This window comes from Muntiacus reevesi, chromosome 14, assembly GCF_963930625.1.
Source record: "Muntiacus reevesi chromosome 14, mMunRee1.1, whole genome shotgun sequence".
NCBI classification, from domain to species: domain Eukaryota; kingdom Metazoa; phylum Chordata; class Mammalia; order Artiodactyla; family Cervidae; genus Muntiacus; species Muntiacus reevesi.
Window position 1 is genome coordinate 8,097,239 of NC_089262.1, and position 8,785 is coordinate 8,106,023.

At 39.6% G+C, this 8,785-nt stretch overlaps 1 pseudogene; it reads right to left on the reverse strand.

Annotated features, from left to right (window-relative positions):
- Positions 1–6,527: 6,527 nt before the first annotated feature.
- LOC136146743 (non-histone chromosomal protein HMG-14 pseudogene) lies at positions 6,528–6,947 on the reverse strand (annotated as a pseudogene).
- Positions 6,948–8,785: the final 1,838 nt, after the last annotated feature.

The following is an 8,785-nucleotide window of genomic DNA, read 5'->3' on the forward strand; positions in this document are numbered from 1 at the left end:
ATAAAAATTAAATATGTATATACACACAGAGAGAGAAAAGTACAGATAGATACGTTGCACATTGACTATTTAAACCACTTGGCTTCTTTAGGCATTTTACAAAGCTTCCTCAAATATTTTTCAATAGATAAACACAATAAAGGAGACAAATTCTTTTCTTAAATTTTATCTTACCTGTATCCCTTGCTCAGTTATAGCACGATCTCTGTTCCAATGCTTTTTGTTCCCAAACTGAGTTTGCCTACTACACTGCCTTTAATTTTTTTCCCCCAAAAAAGGAGTTAACCAACCCCTGAGTCCATTTGGATTTTCTGTGTGTATAGGGTTAGCTGTCACACAGCAGTTTAAATAACATGGCCTGTTCTTCTGTTCTAGAACAATTTAAAATGTAATACATTTTGATAGAATTAAACCAGCTCTGATAACTCAATAACCCTCACTTCCAAGATTCAACCCTTGTCTACCATCAAAGAAATTACTAGCTTTTAATGTTTTCTCCTGTGAGGCATCCACTTTAAAAAAGCTATTCCAGTCCTAGTTTTACCACACAGGGAAATGGCTTCATAATTCACAAGGGAAGATTTACAACTAATTAGGTCCCCTTTGCCAAAATTAAGACACAAATGAATCATAAAATCAACCCTTTTAAGTGTAGCATCTAAGATGTTTGCAGCTGTTGACAACAACAAAGCAGATGACAAATTGTAACAAGTGGAATAAACAAAATCAAACAAGTTTTTAATTCACAAAAATATGGAAGAAATTAAGTTGAGATCAAAGGAAATCTAAGTAGTTGCAAATCAAACAAGAGATGAACTCAGAGTGACTTCTTTAGTTTCAGGACCACCAAACTGAGACCTTGAAACTAATATTTTCTTCCAAAATAAAGGTAAAAAGAATAAGAAAAGGGGATTGTATTACCTACTTATAAAATAAAAATTTTATTAATTTTGTATTTCAACATTTTTATAGGTGTCATTTAGTGTTTGAAGTATATCACCTCTTCTTGCCACTTTGAAATCTATAAAAGGAAAATGTTAAAAGAGCCAGTTTCTTCCTAATGGGTTTACGTTGCTTGATCTTAATTTTACATCTTTTTCTGTTATCTCATTTTAAATCCAGTTTTTTAAGTGATGAGGTTTTGGTAGAAAGTTATGTTAGTTACAGCATAAGCACTGGAGAGGTTGGTGTGTAAAAACTTGATAATCAGTAAAACAATTGCTCTTTCTCACATATTGATTAGTTAGGTTAATTTTGATCATTAATACCCTATAGGAGTCATTCCAGAAATTTGCCTGTTTTTAGGGTCTGTCTCTAGAATTCACAGAATTTTCAGTTTTCCATTGTGACTTCATTAGTTCACCATTAAAGGACTTTTCTCAATTTCATGACATTGTAGAGTTTTAATCTTGTGCTCCATGGGTAGACGAAGTAATAAGATCTTTTCTAGTTCCAGTGCATGGTCAGTAGGGTTGATTCTAGAGTTAATTTGTCTGGATGTGATTACCGGCTTACTGCACTGTTTGCCTGCTATGTAGCTTGAGGGGGAGGGTCTATTCACCTCCCCATGACCCTTTCCTCATCTGTAAAGAAGAGGGAATAATATTATCTATTACACATGCTGTGTGCATGCTAAGTCCCTTCAGTCCTGCCCAACTCCTTTCAACGCTATGAACTGTAGCCCTCCAGGCTCTTCTGTCCATGGGATTCTCCAGGCAAGAATACTGGAGTGGGTTGCCATGCCCTCCTCCAGGGGATCTTCCCGACCCAGGGATCAAACCTACATCTCTTACATTTTCTGCATTGACAGGAGGGTTCTTTACCATCAGTGCAACCTGGGAAGCCCTATTACACAGCATGTGTTAAACAAAGCAACTGAACAATTCATGTTGCTGCTTAAACAAGCTCTTAACAAGATCGATTCTGTCATTGCTGCTGTTACTGTAACTTGTAATGACATCCTCTTTGTTGTGTCAGTTTGCCATCTCACAATAGCCCTGAGAAAGCCTCGATTCCTTTCTTGATAAAACATCTTTGAAGATACAGGGGAACTTGAAAACTCATAAACCATCCACCATCTGACAGAGTGACTCGCCTCTTTCCAGCATTTGGAGAAAGTTTGCATCGACTCTAAGGCATGTGGAACTGGTTTGAGATAAATCCAGGCCGAGGGAAAGTTTGGATTGTATCTCATATTCCCTGCAGAATGATCTAAGAAGGGTGGGGCAAGATCAGCCTATATGCTAGATATTGAAGCTGTAAAGATTGGCAGAACCCTCCTACTACCTAAAAAGCTGTGAGAGTGCCCAAAGGGGATGGAGAATAAGGCCATGTGGAAACCAGAGACTAAACTAAGAGCAATTGTGGGTCTCCATGGCTGCACCTGACAATGACCACAGGAAGAGAAGACTCTGACACCCAAACAGCACCTGTGAGAAAGCCCCTCAGGATGAGCAGGGGGATTGTCATCTTGAAGACGCAGCAGGGACCCTGGCTCAGTCAAATATTTACCATAGCAGCTGAAGCCTGATTCAGGAAATGGGGGCTTCCCAGGTGGCTCAGATAGTAAAGAATCTGCCTGCAATGCAAGAGACACAGGTTCAGTCACTGGGTTAGGGAGATCCCCTGGAGAAGGGAATGGCAACCCACTCCAGTATTCTTGCCTGGAGAATTCCATGGACAGAGGACCCTGACAGGCTGCAGTCAATCCATAGGGTTGCAAAAAGTTGGACATGACTGAGTGACTTAAAACTTTGAGGAAATAGAGCGTGAAGAGACCAAACAGATAGAAAGCCAGGAGACGTCACCTCTGAGAGGCAGCAAGGAGAGAATAATGAAGAGAAAAGCTTTGGTGAAAAATACACTGGATGAAGTAAGAAGAGATTACCTGAAAAGCTTTTAAGTGGACTAAATAAAATATACACTAAAGATAAGTCATGAGCCATAATAATGGGGTAGAAAGGAAAGTAATTATATAATGGATGGATTTTAAGTGGGCTGCTGACAGTGCAGAAGAAAGCAAATGTAAGACCAAAAATAATAATTTAATGACTAATTTATTCTAAAAGCCTCAGGATATATTACTAAAGGCAAGGGAAGAGTAGAACTTTTGCAATTTTTTTTCTATTACCTGGCAAAGTCAAGGTAAAGGAGAGATTTTTGTCTTACCTTTGAAAATAGGAGGTTAAACAACTTTGGAAACACATCAAAATTTTAAAATAGCCTATGTAGCTATTGGCTTCACCTTCATGAATCACAAGCCTTGTATTGGCAAAGGGGCTTGCCTAACTCAATGAAGCTATGAGCCATGCTGTGTAAGGCCACTCAAGACAGACAAGTTTTCTGACAAAACATGGTCCACTGGAGAAGGAAACAGCAAACCACTTCAGTATTCTTGCCTGGAGAACCCCATGGACAGTATGAAAAGGCAAGAAGAATTTACATCCAAAATGAGCCCCCTCCCCCTCCCCAGGTTGGAAGGTGTCCAGTATGCTACTGGGGAAGAGCAGGGGGCAATTACTAATAGCTCCAGCAAGAATGAAGTGGCTGGGCCAAAGTAGAAATGACAGTTGTGTCTGGTGGTGGAAGTAAAGTCCCATGCTGTAAAGAACAGTATTGCATAGGAATCTGGAATGTGAGGTCCATGAATCAAGGTGAGTCGGACGTGGTCAAGCAGGAGATGGCAAGATTGAACAGCAACACCTTAGGAATCAGTGAACTAAAATGGATAAGAATGGGCGATTTTAATTTGGATGACCATTATATCTACTACCATAGGTAGTAAAACTTAAGAAAAAAGGGAATCCTGTCATTTGTGATACCATGGATGGTCTTGAGGGCATTGAACTAAGTCAGACAGAGAAAGACAACATGCTATATGACATCACTTACATGTGGAGTCTAAAAAAGACAAACTCACAGAAACAGAAGGTAGAATGTTGGTTCCATAGAATGAGGGTGGGGGAAATGCGGAGATTTTCCTCAGAGGTATAAACTGCCCGTTACCAGGTAAATAAGCTCCAGGGATCTAAAACACAACATGGTGGTTAGAGTTAACAACACTGTATCATATACTTGAAAGCTGCTAAGAGAATAGGTTTTAAATGTTATCACCACAAAGTGAAATAATATTTATGTGACATGATTATTATATGTTGGCAATTGATAATGCTGCTTACATATAAATGTATCAAACCAACATGATTTATACCATGTTATATGTCAATTACTTCTCAATAAAGCTGAACAAAGAATCCTACAATGGAGTCTGATTGTTTTGTAATAAATAGATTATTTCCAAGAAAATATTGTGTATATGTGCATGTATTTTATAAAACAAAACACTACCATAAAATCACTAGGTCTATTTTATACTTGAGTGCTTCAAAATTTCAGAGAAAGAAGTAGTACATGTAATATGTAAATTATTTAGAGAATAGAAAAATAGACAAAGCTATTCAGTTCATTTTATTAAGCTCAGTCAGTCAGTCAGTTCAGTCGCTCAGTCGTGTCCGACTCTTTCCAACCCCATGAACCAGAGCACGCCAGGCCTCCGTGTCATCACCAACTCCAGAGTTTACTCAAACTCATGTCCATTGAGTAGGTGATGCCATCCAACCATCTCATCTTCTGTCACCCCCTTCTCCTCCTGTCTTCAATCTTCCCCAGCATCAGGGTATTTTCAAATGAGTCAGCTCTTTGCATCAGGTGGCCAAAGTGTTGGAGTTTCAGCTTCAACATCAGTCCTTCCAATGAACACCCAGGACTGATCTCCATTAGGATGGACTGGTTGGATCTCCTTGCAGTCCAAGGGACTCTCAAGAGTCTTCTCCAACACCACAGTTCAAAAGTATCAATTCTTCAGCGCTCAGCTTTCTTTATAGTCCAACTCTCACATCCATTCATGACTACTGGAAAAACTATAGCCTTGAGTAGACGGACCTTTGTTGACAGACCTTTGCTTTTTAATATGCTGTCTAGGTTGGTCATACCTTTCCTAGGAGAAGAATATTAGACTATGTGTAACAAATATACCACAAAATAAATGAAAATTCAAATCTAATTCCACTTGGAAATATGGATGCTAAATACAATTCAATTATACATGAAAAAAAAAAGTATCCACCACAGAAAAGAAAATTGATCCCACTTACACAAACTGGTTTAATATTAGGAAATCTGTTAACATGATTTTATACATTGAGAACCAATATGAAAAATAAAGAATCCTGCTTTTGCAAAAAAGAAAAAAAAAATCATGGAATTTTAAAACTATCAGCTATTTAAAAAGAAAAGCTCAGGTACCTACAAATAATACTGTCATAATATGACAAGTCTCAAACCAACAGCTATCACCATGTTAGTTGTTCAGTCATGTCTGACCCTTTGCAGCCCCATGGACTATAACCCATCAGGCTCCTCCATCCACGGAATTCTCCAGGCAAGAATACTGGAGTGGGTAGAAGTTTCCTTCTCCAGGGAATCTTGCTGACCCAGGAATCAAACCCAGTTTTCCTGGATTGCAGGCAAATTCTGTACCGTTCAAGCCACCAGGGAAAACCTGAACAACTACCACATTTAATACTAAAATACTTTACACATTTTGATTAAAATTAAGAATAAGATAATCGTTGCTGTTATTATTCTATATAATTCTGAAAGCCTTATTTATGTAATAAGATATAGAACAAACATTAGAATATAACCATTAGGAAGAATAAGGATTTTTTTTTTTTCTTTTATAACTGAGATTTTATTGGTTGTTTTGAGGATCACTACAACTACACAGACATTTCAATTTCTACACAATTCTTCACATACGTACCAGAAATCTAAAATATCATGTAGTTGTGATTCTTAACAGTTATTCCAGTGACTTTCCAGCTTAAAATTTGGAGCAAACTTTCCTTAACAGGATATCAAGTACCAATATCTTCAAATATTGATATGTTGTTACATCATAAGTCCCACTGATTCACAATTTAATATCATATACACTACATACCCAAACTGTCAATCGTTCACAGTGCATTAACCAAGTTACTAGGAAAACTGGACTACCACGACCAAAGATGTTATAGCATAGTGCACAAAATTCTGACCAGGAGAGCCAAGATCAAAAAGTAGTTTGCTGTAGGAAATAATTCTACCAAAACAATATGGGAAGAGAAGTAATTTAAAGTGTTCAAGACATTAAATGCACACTGACTCCAAACTGCCATTTAGTATGCTTTTGTATTATAGGATATAAAAGCTACCCCCCATGTATGGAATGTTGAGCTGATGCCCAAGACAATCAAAGCCTCCCGTATCCAATATCCCACTATTTTCTGGTTGTACCAAAAAATAAATAACCAGCAAATGATTTCACCTCTTAAAAAAAAGCATTTACACTTAAAAAATGGGATGAGGTGGGATTCCCTACTTTTTAAAAACGTTTCTAGAGCTACTAAAAAAACTTGCATTTACAAAGTAGTTGATAAAAATATTCCTCTGGATTGTACAAGAAGGGAGCCGGGCCACTGACAGGACTGAGTGTGTGGTTATTAATCAGACTTGGCTTCTTTCTCTTCTGCTGCATCAGAGGCTGGGCTCTCCTCGTTTCTAGTCTCCCCACTTTCTGCAGGCGAGTCTTCTTTAGTCTCTTGGTTGGCCACTTCGCCTGATTTCCCTTCGCTCCTCTTTTCCCTTTTGTTTGCACTTTTTTGTCTGAAGATTTCTCCTTTCCCGCCGCCTTTTTTGGCTTCGTTTCCACGTTTGCAGGAGCCGGTTTAGCTGACAACCTCGCCGATCTCCTGTTGCGCTCCTCCTTCGCCGCCCCCTCGGCGGAGCTGACCTTCCCCTTGGGCATCGTGGCGGCGGGGCGGGCGAGAGCCGGGTGCCCGAGGGCCCGGCGCGCCGAGAGCCTTCGCGAAGCTGAGTAGCCGGACCGCTGCCGCTCCTCCCGCCGCCCGCGGCGGGGGTGGTGGGAGAACCGGAAGAAGAATTTTAAACAGCTCGACTGGAAGTCCATCACCTGCACCAGCTTTGTTCTGGTGTTGCTTCCAAAGGCCCACTTGACTTCACTTTCCAGGATGTCTGGCTCTGGGTGAATGATCACACCATCATGGTTGTCTGGGTCATGAACATCTCTTTTGTACAGTTCTTCTGTGTAATCTTGCCACCTCTTCTTAATATCTTCTGCTTCTGTTAGGTCCATACCACTTCTGTCCTTTATTGAGCCCATTTTTCCATGAAATATTTCCTTGGTATCTCTAATTTTCTTGAAGAAATCTCTAGCATTTCCCATTCTATTGTTTTCCTCTATTTCTTTGTATTGATCACTGAGGAAGTCTTTCTTATCACTCCTTGCTATTCTTTGGAATGCTGCATTCAAATAGGTGTATCTTTCCTTTTCTTCTTTGCCTTTAGCTTCTCTTCTTTTCTCAGCTTATTGTAAGGCCTTCTCAGACAACCATTTCAACTTTCTGCATTTCTTTTTCTTGGGGATGGTCTTGATCACTGCCTCCTGTACAATGTCATGAACCTCTGTCCATAGTTCTTCAGGCACTCTGTCTATCAGATCTAATCCCTTGAATCTATCATGCAAAATGCCAGACTGGATGAAGTACAAGCTTGAATCAAGACTACCGGAACAAATATCAATAACCTCAAATATGCAGATGACACCACCCTTATGGCAGAAAGTGAAGAAGAACTAAAGAACCTCTTGATGAAAGTGAAAGAAGAAAGTGAAAAACCTGACTTAAAACTCAACACTCAAAAAACTAAGATCATGGCATCTGGTCCCTTCATTCATGACAAATAGATGGGGAAACTATGGAAACAGTGACAGACTTTGTTTTCTTGGGCTCCAAAATCACTGCAGATGGTGAGTGCAGTCATGAAGTTAAAAGACACTTGTTCTTTGGAAGAAAAGTTATGACCAACCTAGAGAGCATATTGCAAAGCAGAGACATTACTTTGCCAACAAAGATCTGTCTGGTCAAAGCTATGGTTTTTCCAGTAGTCATATATGGATGTGAAAGTTGGACTATAAAGAAAGCTGAGTGAAGAAGAATTGATGCTTTTGAACTGTGGTGTTGGAGAAGACTTTGAGGGTCCCTTGGACTGCAAGGAGATCAAACCAGTCATTCCTAAAGGAAATCAATCCTGACTATTCATTGGAAGGACTGATGCTGAAGCTGAAACTCCAATACTTTGGCCACCTGAGGCAAAGAACTGTCTCATTTGAAAAGATCCTGATACTGGGAAAGATTGAAGGCAGGAGGAGAAGGGGACGACAGAAAATGAGATGGTTGGATGGCATCACTAACTCAATGGACATGAGTCTGAGCATGCTCCAGGAGTTGGTGATGGACAGGGAAGCCTGGCGTGCTGCAATCCACGGGATCACAAATAGTCAGATATGACTGAGTGACTGAACTGAACTGAACTGACTGAGGAAGAATAAGGCAAAATTATCATCAAGCAGGTCACAAAGAGTCGGCCACAACTGAGCGAGTAAGCACAGCACATATGAGTTTCAGCAAACTTAGGGCGATAGTGAAGGACAAGGAAGCCTGGCATGCTGCAGTTCATGGGGTTGGAAAGAGTCACTAAAGAGTTTTAGTGACTGAAAAACAACAATTATCAAGTGCGAAAGACGAGATTTAAAAATCCAAGAAAAATCAATGAAAAAAACCTCTGAGAATTAGGAAAAAACTCAATAAAGTTGGCAAAAATTAGTCTTAGCCTTTGCCCCAGAAATATGTCTTAGTATGCTGACAGCTTGTTCTTAGCACTT